The sequence below is a fragment of the Orcinus orca genome, chromosome 2, assembly GCF_937001465.1.
Source record: "Orcinus orca chromosome 2, mOrcOrc1.1, whole genome shotgun sequence".
NCBI lineage: Eukaryota > Metazoa > Chordata > Mammalia > Artiodactyla > Delphinidae > Orcinus > Orcinus orca.
This window is the reverse complement of record NC_064560.1, coordinates 92638863-92660585: the sequence shown is the minus strand read 5'-3', so window position 1 is coordinate 92660585 and position 21723 is coordinate 92638863. Positions and strand designations below refer to the sequence as shown.

The following is a 21723-nucleotide window of genomic DNA, read 5'->3' as shown; positions in this document are numbered from 1 at the left end:
ACTAGGAGAATTAAAGAACAAACAGAGATGAACAATACAATAACTGAAATGAAAAATACACTAGAAGGGACCAATAGCAGAATAATTGAGGCAGAAGAACGGATAAGTGACCTCGAAGACAGGATGGTGCAATTCACTGCTGCAGAACAGAATAAAGAAAAAAAGAATGAAAAGAAATGAAGACAGCCTAAGAGACCTCTAGGACAACATTAAATGCAACAACATTCGCATTATAGGTGTCCCAGAAGGAGAAGAGAGAGAGAAAGAACCCGAGAAAATATTTGAAGAGATTATAGTCGAAAACTTCCCTAACATGGGAAAGGAAATAGCCACCCAAGTCCAGGAAGTGCAGAGTCCCAGGCAGGATAAACCCAAGGAGAAACATGTCAAGACACATAGTAATCAAACTGACAAAAATTAAAGACAAAGAAAAATTATTGAAAGCAACAAGGGAAAAACAACAAATAACATACAAGGGAACTCCCATAAGGTTAACAGCTGATTTGTCAGCAGAAACTCTACAAGCCATAAGCGAGTGGCATGACATATTTAAAGTGATGAAAGGGAAGAACCTACAACCAAGATTACTCTACCTGGCAAGGATCTGATTCAGATTCGACAGAGAAATCAAAAGCTTTACAGACAAGCAAAAGCTAAGAGAATTAAGCACCACAAAACCAGCTCTACAACAAATGCTAAAGGAACTTCTCTAAGTGGGAAACAAGAGAAGAAAAAGGACCTACAAAAACAAACCCAAAACAATTAAGAAAACGGTAGTAGGAACATGCATATCGATAATTACCTCAAACGTGAATGGATTAAATGCTCCAACCAAAAGACACAGGCTCGCTAAATGAATACAAAAACAAGACCCATATATATGGTGTCTACAAGAGACCCACTTCAGACCTAGGGACACATACAGACTGAAAGTGAGGGGATGGAAAAAGATATTCCATGCCAATGGAAATCAAAAGAAAGCTGGAACAGCAATACTTATATCAGATAAAATAGACTTTAAAAAAACAATGTTACAAGAGACAAGGAAGGACACTACATTATGATCAAGTGATCAATCCAAGAAGAAGATATAACAATTATAACTATATATGCACTCAACATAGGAGCACCTCAATACATAAGGCAACTGCTAACAGCTATAAAAGAGGAAATTGGCAGTAACACAATAATAGTGGGGGACTTTAGCACCTCACTTACACCAATGGACAGATCATCCAAACAGACAAATAATAAGGAAACACAAGCTTTAAATGACACAATAAACCAGACAGATTTAATTGATATTTATAGGACATTACATCCAAAACAGCAGATTACACTTTCTTCTCAAGTGAACAAGGAACATTCTCCAGGATAGATCACATCTTGGGTCACAAATCAAGCCTCACTCAATTTAAGAAAACTGAAATCATATCAAGCATTTTTTCTGACCACAACGCTATGAGATTAGAAATCAATTACAGGGAAAAAACGTAAAAAACACAAACATATGGAGGCTAAACAACACATTACTAAATAACCAAGAGATTACTGAAGAAATCAAAGAGGAAATCAAAAAATACCTAGAAACAAATTACAATGAAAACACAACAATCCAAAACCTACGTGATGCAGCAAAAGCAGTTCTAAGAGGGATGTTTATAGCAATAAAAACCTACCTCAAGAAACAAGAAAAATCTCAAACAATCTACACTTACACCTAAAGGAACTAGAGAAAGAAGAACAAACAAAACCCAAAGTTAGTAGAAGGAAAGAAATCATAGAGATCAGAGTAGCAATAAATGAAATAGAAACAAAGAAAACAATAGCAAAGATCAATAAAACTAAAAGCTGGTCCTTTGAGAAGATAAACAAAATTGATAAATCTTTAGCCAGACTCATCAAGAAAAAGAAGGAGAGGACTCAAATCAATAAAATTAGAAATGAAAAAGGAGAAGTTACAACAGACACCACAGAAATACAAAGCATCCTAAGAGACTACTACAAGCAACTCTATGCCAATAAAATGGACAACCTGGAAGAAATGGACAAATTCTTAGAAAGGTATAACCTTCCAAGACTGAAACAGGAAGAAATAGAAAATATGAACAGACCAATCACAAGTAATGAAATTGAACTGTGATTAAAAATCTTCCAACAAACAAAAGTCCAGGAACAGATGGCTTCAAAAGTGAATTCTATCAAACATTTACAGAAGAGCTAACACCCATCCTTCTCAAACTCTTCCAAAAAATTGCAAAGGAAGGAACACTCCCAAACTCATTCTACGAGGCCACCATCACCCTGACACCAAAACCAGACAAAGATACTACAAAAAAAGAAAATTACAGACCAATATCACTGATGAATATAGATGCAAAAATCCTCAACAAAATACTAGCAAACAGAATCCAACAGCACATTAAAAGGATCATATACCATGATCAAGTGGGATTTATCCCAGGGATGCAAGGATTCTTCAGTACATACAAATCAATCAATATGATACAGCATATTAACAAATTGAAGAATAAAAACCATATGACCATCTCAATAGATGCAGAAAGAGCTTTTGACAAAATTCAACACCGATTTATGATAAAAACTCTCCAGAAAGTGGGCAAAGAGGGAAGCTACCTCAACATAATAAAGGCCATATACGACAAACCCACAGCAAACATCATTCTCAATGGTGAAAAACTGAAAGCATTTCCTCTAAGATCAGGAACAAGACAAGGATGTCCTCTCTCAGCACAATTATTCAGCATAGTTTTGGAAGTCCTAGCCACGGCAGTCAGAGAAGAAAAAGAAATAAAAGGAATCCAAACTGGAAAAGAAGTAAAACTGTCACTGTTTGCAGATGACATGATACTATACAAAGAGAATCCTAAAGATGCCATCAGAAAACTACTAGAGCTAATCAATGAATTTGGTAAAGTTGCGGGATACAAGATTAATGCACAGAAATCTCTTGCATTCCTACACACCAACAACGAAAAATCAGAAACAGAAATTAAGGAAACACTCCCATTTACCATTGCAACAAAAAGAATAAAATACATAGGAATAAACCTACCTAGGGAGACAAAAGACCTGTATGCAGAAAACTATAAAACACTGATGAAAGAAGTTAAAGATACAAACAGATGGAGAGATATATGATGTTCTTGTATTAGAAGAATCAATATTGTGAAAATGACTATACTACCCAAAGAAATCTACAGATTCAATGCAATCCTTATGAAATTACCAATGGCAATTTTACGGAACTAGAACAAAAAATCTTAAAATTTGTATGGAGACACAAAAGACCCCGAATAGCCAAAGCAGTCTTGAGGGAAAAAAACGGAGCTGGAGGAATCAGACTCCCTGACTTCAGACTATACTACAAAGCTACAGTAATCAAGACAATATGGTACTGGCACAAAAACAGAAATAAAGATCAATGGAACAGGATAGAAAGCCCAGAAGTAAACCCACACACCTACGGTCAACTAATCTATGACAAAGGATGCATGGATATACAATGGAGAAAAGACAGTCTCTTCAATAAGTGGTGCTGGGAAAACTGAACAGCTACCTGTAAAAGAATGAAGTTAGAACACTCCCTAACACCATACACAAAAATAAACTCAAAATGGATTAGAGACCTAAATGTATGACTGGACACTATAAAACTCTTAGAGGAAAACATAGGAAGAACACTCTTTGACATAAATCACAGCAAGGTCTTTTTTGATCCACCTCCTAGAGTAATGGAAACAAAAATAAACAAATGGGATCTAATGAAACTTAAAAGCTTTTGCAAAGCAAAGGAAACTAAAAACAAGATGAAAAGACAACCCTAAGAATGGGAGAAAATATTGGCAACGAATCAACGGACAAAGGATTAATCCCCAAAATATATAAACAGCTCATGCAGCTCAATATTAAAATAATAAACAATCCAATCAAAAAATGGGCAGAAGACCTAAATAGACATTTCTCCAAAGAAGGCATACAGGTGGCCAAGAGGCACATGAAAAGCTGCTCAACATCACTAATTGTTAGAGAAATGCAAATCAAAACTACAATGAGGTATCACCTCACACCAGTTAGAACGGGCATCATCAGAAAATCTACAAACAACAAATGCTGGAGAGGGTGTGGAGAAAAGGGAACCCTCTTGCACTGTTGGTGGGAATGTAAATTGATACAGCCACTATGGAGAACAGTATGGAGGTTCCTTAAAAAACTAAAAATCGAATTACATATGATCCAGCAATCCCACTACTGGGCATATACCCAGAGAAAACCATAATTCAAAAAGACCCCCAATGTTCACTGCAGCACTATTTACAATAGCCAGGTCATGGAAGCAACCTAAATGCCCATCGACAGATGAATGTATAAAGAAGATGTGGTACATATATACAATGGAATATTATTCAGCCATAAAAAGGAATGAAATTGAGTCATTTGTTGAGACGTGGATGGATCTAGAGACTGTCATACAGAGTGAAGTAAGTCAGAAAGAGAAAAACAAATACCGTATATTAACGCATGTATGTGGAACCTAGAAAAATGGTACAGATGAACCGGTTTGCAGGGCAGAAGTTGAGACACAGATGTAGAGAACAAACGTACGGACACCAAGGGGCGAAATCGGTGGGGGGTGGTGGTGGTGGTGTGCTGAATTGGGTGATTGGGTTTGACATGTATACACTGATGTGTATAAAATGGACGACTAATAAGAACCTGCTGTATAAAAAAATAAATAAAATAAAATTCAAAAAAAAAAGAAATACAAAAGGGAGTCTTTCAAGCTGAAATGAGAAAACAGTATACAGTTACTTGAATCGACATAAAGAAATAAAGAACATCACTAAATGTAACTGCATAGGTAAGGATAAAAGACAGTTTAAAAGGGGTCAGAGGGCTTCCCTGGTGGCGCAGTGGTCGAGAGTCCACCTGCCGATGCAGGGGACACGGGTTCGTGCCCCGATCCGCGAAGATCCCACATGCCGCGGAGCGGCTAGGCCCGTGAGCCATGGCCGCTGAGCCTGCGCGTCCGGAGCCTGTGCTCCGCAACAGGAGAGGCCACAACAGTGAGAGGCCTGCGTACCACAAAAAAAAAAAAAAAAAAAAAAAAAAAAAAGGGGGTCAGAAAGTACAAACTTCCAGTTATAAAATAAATAAGTAATGGGAATGTAATTTAAAAAATAAAATTAAAAAGACAGTTTAAATCTATTTTTGCTTGTAACTTTTTTCTCCTATATGATTTAAAAGACAACTGCATAAAGCAGTAATTATAAATCCATGTTGATGAGCACACAGTGTATAAAGATGTAATTTATATGACAAATAACAGCACAAAGGAGAAGGAGGGAATGGAGGTATATAGGAGCAAAGTTTTTGTATATTCTTTAAATAAATTTGGTATTAAATATGTAGAGAAGAAATATTTAAGATAATTATATTATAAACTGGGAAGTTATAGGATGCAAAGGGAGATAAGGTTTCTATACTTCACTCAAACTGGTAAAATGATAAATAATGTATATATAATAAAATACTTAGAGCAACCTCTAAAAAGGCTATACAAAGATATACACACAAAAACAGTATAGATAAATCAAAATTGATTTCAAAAAAATGTTTAGGTAATCCCCAGAAGGCAGGAAAAATACAACAGAGAAATGAAAAACAGAAAGAACAAACAAAAACAAAAATAAAATGGTAGACTTAAGACCTAACATATCAATAATTACGGTAAATGTAAATGGCCTAATATACCAATTAAAAGACACTGAAAAAAATCAAAACAGGCAGAGGGGATTGAGATTGACAGAGTGGTTTAAAAAACATGCTCCAACTAGAATGGCTAAAATTTAAAATAGTGACAACAGTAAGAGCTGACAAGGATGTGGAGAATGTATCATTCATCCATTGCTGGTGGAAATACAGAAGGGTACAGCCACTCTGGAAAACAGTTCGGCAGTTTCTTCAAAAAACTAAACGTGCAACTACCATTTGACCCAGCAACGGCACTCCTAATCATTTATCCCAGAGAACTAAAGACTTATGTCCACGCACAAACCTACACAAGAATGTTCATAGCAGTTTTATTTGTAATAGCGCAAAACTGGAAACAACCCAGATGTCCTTCAATGGGTGAATAAACTGTGGTACATCCATACCATGGAATGCTACTCAAGAGTAAAAGGGAACAAATTATGGATAAATGCAATGACCTGGATGAATCTCCAGAGAATTATGCTAAGTGAAAAGAAAATAATCACAAAAGGTTACACCATAGGATTCCATTTGTAACATTCTTGAAGTGACAAAATTATAGAAATAGAGAACACATTAGTTGCTGTCTGGGGTTAATGAGGGGCTGGGGGTGGGAAGGAAGTGGTTGTAGCTATAAAAGAGCAAGATGAGGGATCCTTGTGGCCATGGTAATGTTCTGTATCTTAACTATACAAGCCTCAGCAGTCGGGTTAAGGCCAGCCTCTGTACTGGACTCTATCAGGAGCCTGTTCCCATTGGCCAATGCCTCATTCTGATGAGTTGATGCTATGATGCACTAACTGTCAAATATTTTGACCATGATGCTGGTAAGACACACTCCTGACCCACATGGTCCATGAGGGAGCCTTGTGGAAGTAGCTCCTCCCCTCCTCTGGGTATGTTCAAAATGGCAGGATACATTCTCTTCCCTACATAACTCCCCCTAGGAGAGAAGTCAGAGAAAAAACGTGTTGATTCATTGCTCTAAGGACCCTGATCACTTTACAGACCCAGGGCACAGACTTAATGAAACAGGGCGGCAGCACTCAGAGAGCTGGCATTGGGGAGGAGGGGACCGTACTTGTGGGGGACACAGCCACTGCCAGAGCCCAGCGCAGGGAGGAAGCGGGAAGAAACCCCCCAGCCTCTCTCGCCTCCCAGCCCCCTATCTTCCACAGGTGCCTGTCATTGGCCAAACCCAACCAGAAGGCAGAAAGCAAAGGGGCCCAGGCCAAAGTGAGCTACTCCGGGCATAGAGCAGGGCATGGAAGGGCAGATATGTATGTGGGGGACACGAGAGGCAATCAGAGACCCAGTGGGTCAGAGGATACCTATCACACACGGCATTTACACACCAAGTCCCAGAACCACAGGCTTGGTACACGACTGCAAGACTCCCCCGGCTCACCAGCTCACAGCTGTCTTCCGCATCCTCCTGTCCCCACCGGCAGAGCCTTGGTGTGTGCAGGGGGGAAGCCAGGGTGCCCTCCCTGCCCCAGACTCCCAGGAAAGGGAGACGGTGAAGGACGGTTTCTCCTAACACGGTCAGACCGTCAGCCTGCCGAGCTCTACAGCCAGGCTGGGCTGGCCCTGCCCTCTGCCAGGAGCCCAGTAATCAAGGTAATTACTTTTCTTTCCCTCCTCTTGGCCCACTGCCCCTCAACAACACAGCACATTTCCCCCACCCCCGACTGCCAGCTCTTAGCCGGGTCTCTACCCACAAATGCAGCCTCCCCATGGCAGGGACTGTCGCCAGAGACTTGCTGGCAGATGTACTGAGGCAGCCGCCAGATCAGAGTCCCCACTGCCAGGGACTCCCTGCCCTCAGCCCGCACGGGAAGCACCAAGGGTCGGGACTCAAGCAGAGGGCTCAGGCAGGTTACCTCAAAGCACGGGATGCAGGAGGCGTCCAAAGGGAGAGAGAGCTGCAGGCTCCAGATAGCTGGAAGGATGGTGGGCTAGGCTCTATGAGTGGGGTGAGCCCCCTTCCCAGCCATGCAGATCTGCTCGGGGCTTAAGGCGGAGCTAGAGAGGGCCAAGAAGTTGTTTGGTGACATCAGGAAAAAGGGCAAGAAGGAAAAGTGGTGGGAGGCAAAGCTTATAAACCCTGTATTGGAGGAGTACTGGTGAGCTACAGCTAACTCAAACCTGAAATTAAAATTCAGAATTGCCCCCCTCAGCCTCTCCTGCTCTCTCTGACCCCTTCCTTGTGAATAAAATAAATGAAATCAGCCAACTGGCTACTTAAGATCATAGGTCATTATAGTTGAACGGGATCTGAGCTAAGAACAATCCTTCAATTTATGGATGAAGAGAATCAGAGAGGGGAAGCAAAATGTCCAAAGTCACACAGCAGGATGGTAGCAGCACCAGAGCCAGAAGTCCTCAAGTCTCCAAATACTGAGCATCTAGTATGTGTTGGGGACTCTTCGAGATGGTAGGGATATGGCAGTGAACAAAAAGGCAAAATTTCTGCCCCCGTGGGTTAACCATCTAGAGCAATGCTACCCAACAGAACTTCCTACAGCGATGGAAATGTTCCACATCTTGCTGTCCAATACAGTAGCTTTTGAGCACTTTGAAATGTAGCTAGTGTGACCAAAGAACGACATTTTTGCTTCATGTATCTTGCAGCTCTGTTGTTTGGTGCATAATATTTAGGATTGCTATATTTTTATGCTGAACTGACCCTTTTATCATTATGTCATATCCCTCTCCATCCCTGGTAATTTTCTTTGCTCTGAAGTAGACTTTGTCTGATATATACAGCCACTCCTGCTTTCTGCTAATTAACGTTTGCATGGTATATCTTTTTTCCAGCCAAGAACTGAACTTTAAATTTTATTTATTTTTAATTAATTTTCATTTAAATAGCAACATGTAGCTAGTAGCTACAGTTTTGGACCATGCCGTTTTAGAGAACTCAGCTCAGTAAGTCATGTCTCCATTCTGCCAATAGCTGAGCAGCCCAACACCCCCATCCAGGGAAACATTGTCAGTGATTGCCCCATGGTACTCTCAGAGGCCCTAGGGTAGTCCCCCCCACCACTGTCTAAAATGGCCCTGGACCCGCCCCTCTATCTGAGACTCAGAAGCAGTTGGATATATCCAGGCAGCAGAGGAGACTGAGGATGAGCTGCCTATTTCTGAGAGCAAAACTTTGTCCGTGCTCCCGGCAGCTTCTCCCTCCCAGCCAGGGAGGGCTGACCTCTCCCAGCTCTGGTCCTCATACTGCAGGGAGCAAGCATTCTGGTCGTGTGTTCTGGACGGGAAGGGTGGGTCTTGTGCAGCAGCGGACAAGCCCTTGTTCTCCTGGGTTGGCCCAGGCCTGTTCAGCTGGAAACGACACAGCAGAGGGAGAAAGGGCAGGCCTCAGGGAGGGGGAAATTGGTGGCACGGCTAATTGAGATTACTTACGCGTAAAGCCGGCCAGGTAGAACCCACTGCTGCCAAGGACTCTTCAGGCGGAGTGACCTCCTCTCTCCTCCAAACTCCCACCCGCCCTCCTCCTCACTGCATTGTGTTGTGTCTGCTTACTCACCAGCTCGTCCCCCAAACCTGGCATCTCCTCAGAGGAGCTCATGGAGCTGTGGGCATCCTTCCTACATATACGGCACATGGAGAGCTGCCCCTTCCCTCCCACGTAACACTGTGCCCAAGACCCAGCTCAGAGTTGGTGCAAAATGAATATGTGCAGAAGGATGGTGGGGAGGGGAGGGGCAGAGAGAGGGAAAAAGAACAGGATTGCTACCCCGGGTCACGGGTCTTGCTTGCCAGGGCTGAAGAGCAGAGGGGAGGCAAACTCACAGGGAACCCAGGGAAAGAGTCACAACGTCTTGATCACCATTAACCTCCAGCTGGAGCTACAATACCTCCCCCACCCCTTTGCATGAAGACCAACGTGCTAAACCCGAGTTCCAGTCTCAATGCATCTGCCTATCTCGACACATCCCAGGATCTTTACCTCCCCTGACCATTGCTTTGTGTCCTTGCATCAGTCACTTTCCTGAGCTTCAAGGGCAGAAAAGTGGGGAGCCCAGGGCAGGAAGGAGGGGAAAATGGAAGGGCCCAGTAGGGGCACCTGAGCCCCTGGAACCTCCACATTGCACCAAGCACACCTGCACTTTAATTTACACATCTTATTTCATTTTCTTACCAAATAAGCCGTCACGATAATACAGGAGCTGATTCCATTCTGGCAGAACTGCACAGATCACAGCAGAAAATGACTGATAGTCTTGATGCGGAAATTGCATTCATCATACAGGCAAATAAAGTGGGAAGACATGCACTCGGGATAAAGGTGTTGTCAGCACCGGAGTGCACAACTGACCTGGAATCCTCCCACAGATGAGACATCAGCACAGGTTCAAGACAAGACGGAAATGGGGAACAGGAGGGTCTGTGGAATCGGGGGCCAGCAAAGGCCAGAGGGTTGGGGTTCGTGGGGTCCAGTCAGCCTTGGAAGGAAACGCTCTCCAGATGCACGAGGCCGCAGCCTCCACCTCCACGGAGGGAGGGAAGAAGGGAGGGAAGGCCCCTGAGAGGACCTGGGAAGAGTTCCACACTGGTAATTCATGGCAAATTACTCCTGTAATTTACTGGTCCGGCTGGAGAGATGCATCTTTGAACTCCAGCGAGACACTTTGAAAATCACTCTCCACCCTGGCTTTCCAAGCCCTGTCTGAGATGAATTAAAGGGAATTATGCACATAAAGCCCCCAGATCAAGGGAACACCCACTCTCCTTCAACTGCCTGCAAGCTGATTAGACAGAGTTCACAGCAGAACAGGCAACCAGACTGGAAAAATAAAATAAATTTGAAATGCAGAGATTGATGGCTTCTGTCACAAAGTCTCTGCAAAACCAGTCTGTAAATTGGAATTTCCATTGATGCTAAGGCAAAGGTGGCAGATCAGTGGCAGCTGTTGGCCTGGTGGGGTCTTTGAGGAAGGACACCAGATCCCCTTTAAAATCCACACACTGAAAATCCCGACAGGGACTTCCCTGGTGGTCCAGTAGTTAAGACTCCACGTGCTCCCAATGCAGGGGGCCCAGGTTCGATCCCCGGTCAGGGAACAAGATCCCACATGCCTCAACTAAGACCCAGTGTAGCCAAATAAACAAATAAATATTTTTTTAAAAATCCCCCCAGTGTAGGGGGATCCATATTCCGGGGGGTGGCTTTGGTTGTAAAAGATACCCCGTCACCCCAAGAAGGAGACACTGAGGCACAGGTCAGGTCTCACTCAGGACCTTATGCCCTTCCCACAGTAACATTGTGCCCAGTGCCAGGCACCTAGCTGATCCCAAGCAACAAGATGCTGCCTGTCTTCTCAGGGCCCTGCTGAGCAAACTCACACCTACCTCAGCCCTTCTCTGGGGCAGTTCAGGTCCCAGGTAAGCCATAGAACAGAGGCAGTGGACAGGCAAGTCCTAGAACTCAGTTACGCTCAGGCCCTGGTCCAGGCCAGAAGCAGCTGACAGTCAGGAGTGCAGAAGTCTAGGTTTTCCACCCCCAGAAACTGATGCAACTCAGGCTGGGGTAGCTAGAGAGGGGAGGCTGGAGAGGGGACGTTTTGAAGACTATGGTGGGCACCCAGATTCCCCCACCAGGACTGAGACATTCATTCCCAAGTCCCCCTCTGGAATTGCTCCCAGCCAGAGAGAGCCACCTGGCTCAAGGTCACGCCCCAAACCTGAAGGCAGCTGGCTAGCTGGCCAAAGAGAGGATGGTTATAAAGGTCTGGCCTCCTTGCCTCAAGGTGGGATGATTCTGCAGGCCATCCCTGCTGCAGGGCTGCCCCGCAGCAGGGCTGAGGGGGGGCTCAGCCACAGGGGGGCTTTGTTGTGACTGCATCACAGCCCAACGTCTCCCTCTGCCCCACTGTGCTGTCCACACTCCCCACGGGTGCTAATACTGGGGGCATGAGGGAGACAAGCCCTGATGTGGCAGGTGCCACAGAAGTTGAAGTGACGTGAGATCCCTTGTCTGATCTAGTCCCTCATGTCAGACCCAAGGGGACCCAAAGGCGGGGGAAAGAGACTTGCCTCTATCTACACAGCCAGTCCGTGGCAGAGCTGCCCCTAGAACTCAGGCCTCCTGACTCCACATTTCCCCAGGAACCCTCCAGAAAGGTAAGGCCCCAAGCATCTCTCCCTAGAAAGAGGCTCAACCCCAGAAGAGTAATTAAGAAAGGTCACTTCTCAGTCCCTACCCACTCCAGCCTTCACTCCGCCATTCTGTTGGCCCTTAAAGCCAAAACACTCTCAGCATCTCCTGGAGCCTCTCACCAGCATCCTTCTCAGAAGGAGACATTGATGCCACCCTTTTATTATGAGATTTATTAGGAACCTTTTTTCAACTAAGGAAAAGAGATACTTTGATCCTTCTCAGCTGGGTTATTCCAGTTGACAATCACCTGTCTATGTGTCCCCAGAATTTAAAGATGGGGAAAAAATCAGAATCACCCAGCATTTACATTGATTTGGTTAATCCCTAGAGGAAAATACAATTAAACGAAAGGAACAAAACGAAAGCTGACTGATGAGTTGCCATTTTAAGATACTCAGTTCAATTAAGCTAAAAGCCTGCTCTCAGGGTCACAACAATAGTTCCCAAACACTGCCAGCGCACCAGCTCTTCAGCAGCAGTCAAGATGCTCTCAAAGTGGAACAGGAGGGAATCCCTGGAATCTGCACCTGTACCTCATTTCCATTTAGGACCAACTTCTAAGAACCCCGCTGACAGCCTAACACTCCTCCCTGCTGGACGGAGCTCTACGGGGGTCCCAGGGTCTAAGGCAGGGGTCATAGGTTCTATCGCCAAAGTGTCGAACTGCTTGTTTTTTATTGTTTGCTTGCCTGTCTGCTTGCTTTATAAAAGGTGGTTCCCGGTGGGAAGCCAGGGCCTGTTTTGCCACTAACTAGCCTCAGTTTTCTCATCTTTAAAATGGGGAAGTCCTTAGACCGTGGAAACCTAGATATTAGTTCCCACTCTGTTGATAAATTTCAGCGTAACTTCCTCAGCAGCGAAATCATTCTAAAGGGCCTGTTTATCCCACCACCTTGAAGCTTAAAAGTGCTGGGACAGAAAAGGATAGACTTTTCAACATATGGTATCAGAACAATGTGAAATCCATGGGCAAAAAAGTGAACCTTGACCTAAACCTTATCTAGATATATCGATATAGGCATAAATAAGTCTACAGAGAGATATAAAGATACATATTTTAACACAGAAAGTGTAGACTTAAATGTAGAATGTAAAACCTTTTAGAAGAGGGCTTCCCTGGTGGTGCAGTGGTTGAGAGTCCGCCTGCCGATGCAGGGGACACGGGTTTGTGCCCCGGTCCAGGAAGGTCCCACATGCCGCGGAGAGGCTGGGCCCGTGAGCCATGGCCGCTGAGCCTGCGTGTCTGGAGCCTGTGCTCCTCAACGGGAGAGGCCACAACAGTGAGAGGCCCGCGTACAGCAAAAAAAAAAAAAACCTTTTAGAAGAAAACATAGGAGAAAATCTCCTAGGGCAAAGAGTTCTCAGACATGACTCCAAAAGCAGGATCCATAAGAGAAAGAATCAATAAATTAGGCCTCATCAAAATTAAAACCTTTTACTCTGCAAAAGAGAGGGTTAAGAGAATGAAAAGACGTGACAGAGTGGGAGAAAAATTTGCAAATCATGAAACAAAGGATTGGTATCTAGAAAATATAAAGAACTCTCTCAACAGTCAACAATCCAAGTGGAAAATGGGTAAAATATTTGAACTTGAAATACTTCACCGAAGAAGATACACAGATGGCCAATAAGCACGTGAAAAGATGTCCAACATCACTAAAACCGCAATGAGATGTCACTCAGGATCTCACGTCAGAACTGCTAAGATAAAAATAGTGATAAAAACAAACGTTAGGGCTTCCCTGGTGGTGCAGTGGTTGAGAGTCCGCTTGCCGATGCAGGGGACGCGGGTTCGTGCCCCGGTCGGGGAGGATCCCGCGTGCCGCGGAGCGGCTGGGCCCGTGGGCCATGGCCGCTGGGCCTGCGCGTCGGGAGCCCGTGCTCCGCGACGGGAGGGGCCACAGCAGTGAGAGGCCCGCGTACCACAAAAAAAAAAAAAAAATGTTGGCAAGGATGTCGAAAAGCTGGATCACTCGTGCATTGCTGGAGGAATTTTAAACGGTGCAGACACTCTGGAAAGCAGTCTGGCAGTTTCTTAAGAAGCGAAACATGCAACAATCGCATGACCCAGCGATTGCACTCTTGGGTGCCTAACCCAGGGAAATAAAAACTTACATTCACACAAAATCCTACACGAGAGGGCTTATAGCAGTTTCATTTGTAGCAGTCAAAACCTGGAAACAACCCAGTCAATGTGTGATTGATTAAACACACTGTAGCATACCCACACCATGTGTACAAGCTTGAATCGTGTCCTCCAAATTCACGTTCACCCAGAACCTCAGAATATGACCTTATTTGAAACTATGGTCTTTACAAATGTAATTAGTTAAGATGAGGTCATACTGGACTAAGGGGGTCCTAAATCCAACAACTGGTGTCCTTATGAGAAGACCATGCGATAACGGAGTATGCACCTACAAGCCAGGAACACCAAGGGTCGCTGACAGCCGGCAGAATCTAGGAAGAAGTAAGGAAAGATTCTTCCCTAGGGCCTTCTGAGGGGGCATGGCTCTGCTGACACCTTGATTTCAAACTTCTGGCCTCCAGAACTATGAGAAAATACATTTCTGTTGTTTTAAGCCACACTGTCTGTGGTACTTTGTTAAGGCAGCCCTAGGAAAATAACACACCACGGGATACTACTCGGCAATAAAAAGGAACAAATTGAACCACACAACAACCTGGATGACCCTCCAGAGAATTACCCAGAGTGAAAAAAGCCCATCTCAAAAGGTTACATACTGTGTGATTCCATTTATAGGACATTCTCAAAATGACAAAATTAGAGTGATGGAAACGAGACCAGTGGTCACCAGGGGAGCAGGGAAGGAAGGGTAGGACTATAAAAGGGTAGCACAAGGGAGTTTTGGGGGGTGATTGAACAGTTCTGTATACTGATTGTGGTAGTGGTTTCATAACTTTATAAATATGACACAATTCAAAGATACACACACACATGTACAATGTGTATTCTTGTAAGAACTGCTGAAATCCAAATAAGATCTTTAGTTACTAGAATGGTGGTAATGTCAAGTCCTGGCGTTCCGACTTATAGTGATACTATGATTATGTAAGACGTTATCACTGGGGGAAGCCAGGTGAAGAGTACCCGAGAACTATTATTTTTGCAGCGTCTACATGAGCCTAAAATTATTTCATATTAAAAAGTTTTTAAAAGCAGTCTTGGGAGGATTCAATATGTTTTACAACTGTAAAGAAAAAGATGTCGTTACTATTTCAAGTTGACTCCTAACAAGCTCTGAAGGCAGACAAACACAGGCTAGCATTTCAGCTTCACCACGTAACAAACCCTCTAGCCTTGGGCAAGTCCCTTCACTTCTCTGAGCCTCCGTTTCTTCGCCTGTAAATTCTCATACAGGAATAATGACACACAACACACGTATTACCTATGAGATGGTGGGTGTGAAAGCATCTGTACTTTCCAACCGTAAAGGAGTAACTTAGTTCCCATCTTTATCCCAACCAGTGCAACTCCGATTTGTCTTCTGGTCCTGCTGTTGTATTTGATTCCACCCTTCAAGGTCAAAGGAGCTTCTCCTGAGAACCCAGGTCCCTCTAGAATTCAGGTCTTCCAGATCTCCTCACCTGGCCAACAAAAGGGCTGGGCTACACCTAAAGCTCAGACCTCTATGGAAACAACACCCCCTCTGGGTAGCCCCGGCCAGGCTTTGCAAAGTTCCCCTGCCTTTTGGCCTTCAGAGTTACTAGGGTGCAGCTGACAACCTCCCAGTTCTGAGACCCCAATTACCATCCCTCCCTTTCTTCCCCTCCATCATGACCCTAGCTACCACTTCAAATGGTCTCGCAAAAACAAGAATTTCTCCTTTATGGTTGCAAAGTACAGTTTACAAAGTACGTTTTACACATGTGTTATGCCTCCTTAGGGCCCCAACAAGACCCTAGCTGGAAGCAAAGCAGGTGTAAGAATCCCAAATTTCCAAATGGAAAGAGGTACACATCAGGGAAGTAGGTGAGGAGTAGGAAAGAGAGAAGCGAACCAGCACAATTAACCACCTACTGTGTGCCAGGCACTTTATTTTCTTTCATTTGATTATTATAACAAGATTATGACGTAAGTATTATTAAATCTCCATTTTGCAGATCAAACACCTCAGTTCAGAAAGGTTAAGTAACATGTCCAACAACACACAACCTGTGAGGGCCAAATGGAGATCGGACCCAAGCCTGCCAGTGTGCAAAGCAGGGATCTTTCCTTTACACCAGGCACAAAGCCCATCATGCCCTCATCCATCCATTCATTCGTTTCATTCCTTTTTATCTAGAAGCAATTGGAAATCCTTTCTCTCTGTGGGGATTTCCTGAGTTGACCAGACCCATGAGTGCTCTGGCCGCACACATGTGAGGGTCATCAGATGTTCCTCTTCACTCTACATCCCCCAAAGGGTCAATCCACTCATACTGTGTCATGTATTTCCACCCTGGGAATTCACTGGAGCATCCTCTGTCTACCTTAGGCAATGACACCACCATCCCTTCTCAGCCTCACCCTCTAGGTCTCTCCTACAGCTCCCCCAACTCTACAGATGGCCAGAGTCTTCGCTGTGTCAAGTGTCAAGGCTGGAAGGACCCTTAGGGAGCGTTCAAGATGACACCAAGATCCACAGAGGGCAAGGCGCCTGCCTCAGTTCTACAGTGACATAGTGGCAGGACCAGGACTAGCCCCAAGGCCTCCCAGCTCGTGTCCAGCCCTCTCCACCCGGGGCCCAACACAGCATCACTCCCTCACCACTGACAGATCTGCCTGCCTCCCTCCTGGCACCTCTCCTGGCTGCCTGGGTCAGGGCCTCACAGCGGTTCCAGGGCTCCCCTTTCCCTTCCCACACTCCTAAACCCTGCCCGTCCTCCCAGCCCCAGCTCAATCCTGCTTCTCCCCTGAAAGCTTTCCAGATTATTCTCGCCCACAAGGGTCTCTCCTTCCATCAATCACTGCTGCTTGTACCCTCCATTCCCCTGATACCTCCAGATCTCATGATTTCACAACCATCATGAGCCTCAGTTTAACCTTCCCTCCACCGCCAGACCACCGCCCACCCCATGCCCTTGGCCCAGCTGAGTGAACCGAAAACCAAAAAAGTATGTGTGGAGGGGGGAGGGGGGAGGAGGGGGGGGGAGGGTGGATAGAACACTGAGTGTTTGTCCATCTTATCAGTCTTAGTTGTGGGAGATTTCTCTTATCTTTTCCCAAACTTACGGGATTTGCCATTTCCCCCCCAAAGTACAATCTAGAAGACCCCTCATGCCATGATAGCATTGCCTAATAACCTACTCAGAATTAAACTTTGGGGTAAAGTTCCACTTTTGAGACTTGCTCCCCTCATGACTAATTGAGATGCCAGGATCAAACCAAGTCTTTCACCCCATTAAATAAAACCACAAAAAAAGATGCTCCTGCTCACTGCACTCTCCTAATTTCCTCAAGCCGGCCTGCAATAAGTATTCCTAATTGTGCTTGTTAAAAAGTAGATTCATGAATCCCAATTAGGCCACTTGCACTTACGCGGCAGCAGTTTTCAATACCATCCAACCTTCCTTCTTCCCGGGATGAAATTATTTTTGGTGGGTGACAGGATAATTACTAAAACATAAAAGGACCCACTCAGTACCACAGCAGCAGCTTCAGCAATTCTGTTAGGAGGGCTTAAGGACAAGCAGGGTTTGGATGGCAAATTTAAAGCCATGTTAAGCTTCTGCCACTCCATACCCTCAACCACGCAGGTGCCTCTCCTGGTTGTTTCTCCCTGGATCCAAAACAACCTTCTAGATACCTGGACCCACCTGCCTCACCCTTCCCCCTGCCCTTTATTTCCCAGCTGCTCCCCACCTACACCTGTACCTCCCCGTCCCAGAGCAAGTTCTTCCACCTGAACAACCTTTCCTCATTCCCATTCTCCTCCAGGAAGCTCTCCTTCCTTGACCCAGGCTCTCGCACCTACTGCTGTTCAAGCACTCACCATATCCATCTAATTCCTCAATTCTGTGTGTGTCTCTAGTCTGGGCTGTGAGCTCCTTGAGGGCAAGGACTGAGTCGCTCATCCTGACATCCCAGGATCTCACTCGCTCACTCCATTCTTTCCTTCAACAAACTTGTTGGAACCCAATTTAAAAATGGGCAAAGGATCTGACATTTCTCCAAAGAGGATATACAAATGGCCAATACGCACATGAAAGATGCTCAACATCACTAATCATTAGGGAAATGCAAATCAAAGCCATAAAGAGATATCACCTCACACCCAACAAGACAGGCACTGTTCTGTTCGAAAAGAACAGAAAAGAACATGTGTTGACAAGTACATGGAGAAACCGGAACCCTGATACACTGCTGGTGGGAATGTAAAACGGTGCAGCCACTTTGGAAATCAGTCTGGCTGTTCCTAAAATGTTAAACGTAAAGTTACCATATGACCCAGCAATTCCACTCCTACATATATACCCAACAAAAATGAAAACATATCCATGCAAAAAATGTGTACACAGACTTCACAGGAGCATTATGCATAGTAGCCAAAAGGCAGAAACAACCCAAGTATCTATCAACCAATGGATGAATACATAAAATGCAATCTATCCATATGGTGGAATATTATTCCACAATAAAAGGAATGAAATACTAGTTCATGCTATAATGAGGATGAACCTTGGAGCTGTATGCTAAGCGAAAGAAGCCAGTCACAAAAGACCACACACTGTATGACTCCATTTATATGACCTGCTCAGAACAGGCAACTCCACAGACACATAAAACAGATTAGTAGTTGCCAGGGTTGGGGGGAGGAAGAATGAGGAGTGACTACGGATGAGTATTGGGTTTCTCTGGGGGGTAACTGCAGTGATCACGACACAAACTGATTGTGGTGACGGTTGCACAACTCTGTGAATATACTAAAAAACATCAAATTATAATTCAATCAACGACAGGAGAGCTTGCTACTTTGAGATAGAAAATAGTGTAGCAGTTAAGAGCAGTTTCTAGAATGAGACCCCTTAGTATCAAATCCCGGCTCTGCCTGTTACCAGCTGTGTGACCTTGGACAAGTTATTTAACGTCTCTGAGTCTTGGTTTTTGTCATCTATAAAATGAGGGGATAATAACATTATCCTCCTCATAAGGCTATTGAGTAGATAAAATGAGTTCATACATATAAAGTACCTGTCATAATATAAGTGCTATACAAGGATTAGCTAGAAAATTTCCCAAGATGGATGAGCGAATCTCACTACTTGGTTTACTGATGGGCAAGTCTTACAAAATTCATATTCATCTCACCTCTAAGCACCCATTTCTCCCGGAGGTGTACAGTTCTTCCCCTAGCCCAAGAACTAGCCCCCTAATTCTTCCCGCATGGGGAAGGGTCTTGGTCATTCAAGTGCTAAAGGATATAAGTGCAAGAAAGAACACGGCAGCGTTCTCTGGCCATCCTCGAGACGCTGAGACAAGGAGGCAGGTGTCTGGCAGGGAGAGGCCCCGGATGGCAGAGCAGCCCGCCGGAGAAGCCCGGCCCTGCCATCTGCTCTCCCGGCTGAGGTGAGTGGCCTGGCATGGATTCACACTTGGTCACAGCCCAGCACCTCTACCAAGTGCGCATTAGGGAGGAGTGCCAAGGCCCAGCCTGCAGGAGCCATTTCCCATCGTGGGGGAGAGGCAGCGAGCAGCCCTGCCCCAAAGAGAGGCCTCTTCAGTATGCTTGCCCACCATCCACACTCCACATTACTTAAGAATGGCACCAAAAGCCAGCGCTCTCCCAGGAAAGGTGATGGCTGAGGGAGCTGTGCAGTGGGCAACGTGGCATTAGGAGCCCCAGGGAGGAGGTGGGGGACCAGCGCTCAGCGGGTGATGCCACTCTGCACCCCACCAGGGTCCTCCACCAGGTTTGAGTCATTATAATACTTCCCTAATGACTGCCCTTTGGAGGCAGGGACCCCAGGGGCTTGACTCATCCAGTCATATCTGGTTCACGCCCACTCACACCAGGCATACATCTGCAAGCACACACTCACACGTGGTCCCACACATTTACAACACCCACACTCCATAAGTAGCTCACATACATACACAGACACACAGACACATACATGCGCACGCATTCACACAATACACTAACCTATATACACTCACAACACAGACATACATTTGCAACACACATGCACATACGGTCACACACATTGAAGTACACACTGTCAGCAAATACATACAGTCAGACATACACACACCCTCATGCACACGCAAACCTGCTCATACCACACGTTCACTCCCATACACGTTTATGCTCAGTCTTCCTCAGACTCACATAAACACACATGCATACGCTTACCACTCACACGGGCCCACAATCACACACAGGCGTTCACACACACACATCCAATGCTGTCCCACACATACACACTCACACACTTACCCAGAGGCAGCCCTTCAGCCCTCCAGGCCTCCAGACTCTGCTGAGAGCACAGGTAGCAGGGGGCGGTTAAGTCAGAAGATTGTTTTTCCCATTTGCCGGGCTCTTTTCCTCCTTCAGAAAATTGTCACCTGGGCAAGATTCCCAGGGAGATGGCAAGAGGAGGGAAAACACACAGGTCCATAAAGACCTCTGAAAAAACCTCACTGTGGAAGAAGCGTCCACCCATCTCCAAGGATGTCCACAGCCCAAGGAGAGTAATATTGATGCTGGTAGGATAGCTTTTCTTAGGTCCACAGAAAACATGTCGGGGTTTGCAATTTATGGAGAACGTCTTCCAACACTGTCACCTCAATCCCCTAGTCTACTGCTCACCCGAGAGTCATCTCGAGCCTCAGTTTCCTCGTGGAGTTGCTGTGAGGCTTAAACGAGATCCTGCACAGAAATTGCTGCGTCCAGTGCCTGCCACAAAGTCTCAATAAATGATAGTTTTTTTTCTTGACATTATTAATATTGGCTATTAATAAAAATAAATCCTACAGCAACCCCATCAGGCATTGTTTTCCTCATTTTGTATGAGTGAAAACAAAAGCCCGGCACTTTAGATGATCTGTGCCCGAGATCACATCGGCAAAGTGGGAGAACAGGAGTCAGGCCTCCTCCTCCGGGGACTCCTTCCTCTTTCCTGTGCCCACCCCCACCCCGGGGGCCTGCTTCTCCCCATCTGGCCTCACATTTCGAGCTCTTCCCTGCTTCTCAACATCTCCCGGAAGAGAGGGCAGAGGGGGAGAGGGGAAGGGAGAAAGCAGAGTGTGTCTTTCCTCCCCGTTCGTTCCATGGATACGGTCCAGGCTCTGCTGTCTGGGACGTGCTCTGAAACGGCTCTTAGCTTCTATTTCTTCATCCTCATTCTGCCTGAGGCCCCCAGGGAAGGGTAACCCTGGCCCAGCTAGGCAGCCGATCCCTTTATGCTTCAGATTCCCCCTCCTAAGACCCCCTGGGCTCCACCACCCAGCCTCTGGGACTGCCCCTGCTCCCCCCAAAACACCCACCAGAGTAACTGGCATGGAGGCAACCCAAGGCCAGGAGCTAGTCCAGATTCCTTTTCCTGCTCTAGCCCTACATCACCCTCTGACCTTGGACCGGTCACTTCCCCTCTCTGGGTCTCAGTCTGCCCTCTGCCCAATGAGAGGACAAGAAGGTCATCAAGCTGTAACACTCTCTGAGGCTGGGAAGCTGGCAGAATCTCAAAATCTAAGGCAGGCTAGTGTGGAAGGCAATCTGGGGTGAGGGAGCTCTTTAAATCATAGCACAGCGGGAAAGCTCCTCAGAAAA

The 21723-nt window shown here is 45.5% G+C and overlaps 1 protein-coding gene across 17 annotated transcripts in view; it reads right to left on the bottom strand.

The window, feature by feature from the left end:
• MEGF11 (multiple EGF like domains 11) overlaps positions 1-21723 on the bottom strand; it is a 425478-nt gene that overhangs the window by 336405 nt on the left and 67350 nt on the right. Inside the window, exon 1 of one of the 17 annotated variants that reach the window (XM_049705894.1) lies at positions 20392-21660. The exons of the other annotated variants lie outside the window; for them this stretch is intronic. The gene's annotated coding sequence lies outside the window, so the exon portion shown is untranslated. Of the gene's footprint in view, positions 1-20391; positions 21661-21723 lie in introns of those variants that run through there. 17 annotated transcript variants of the gene reach the window in all.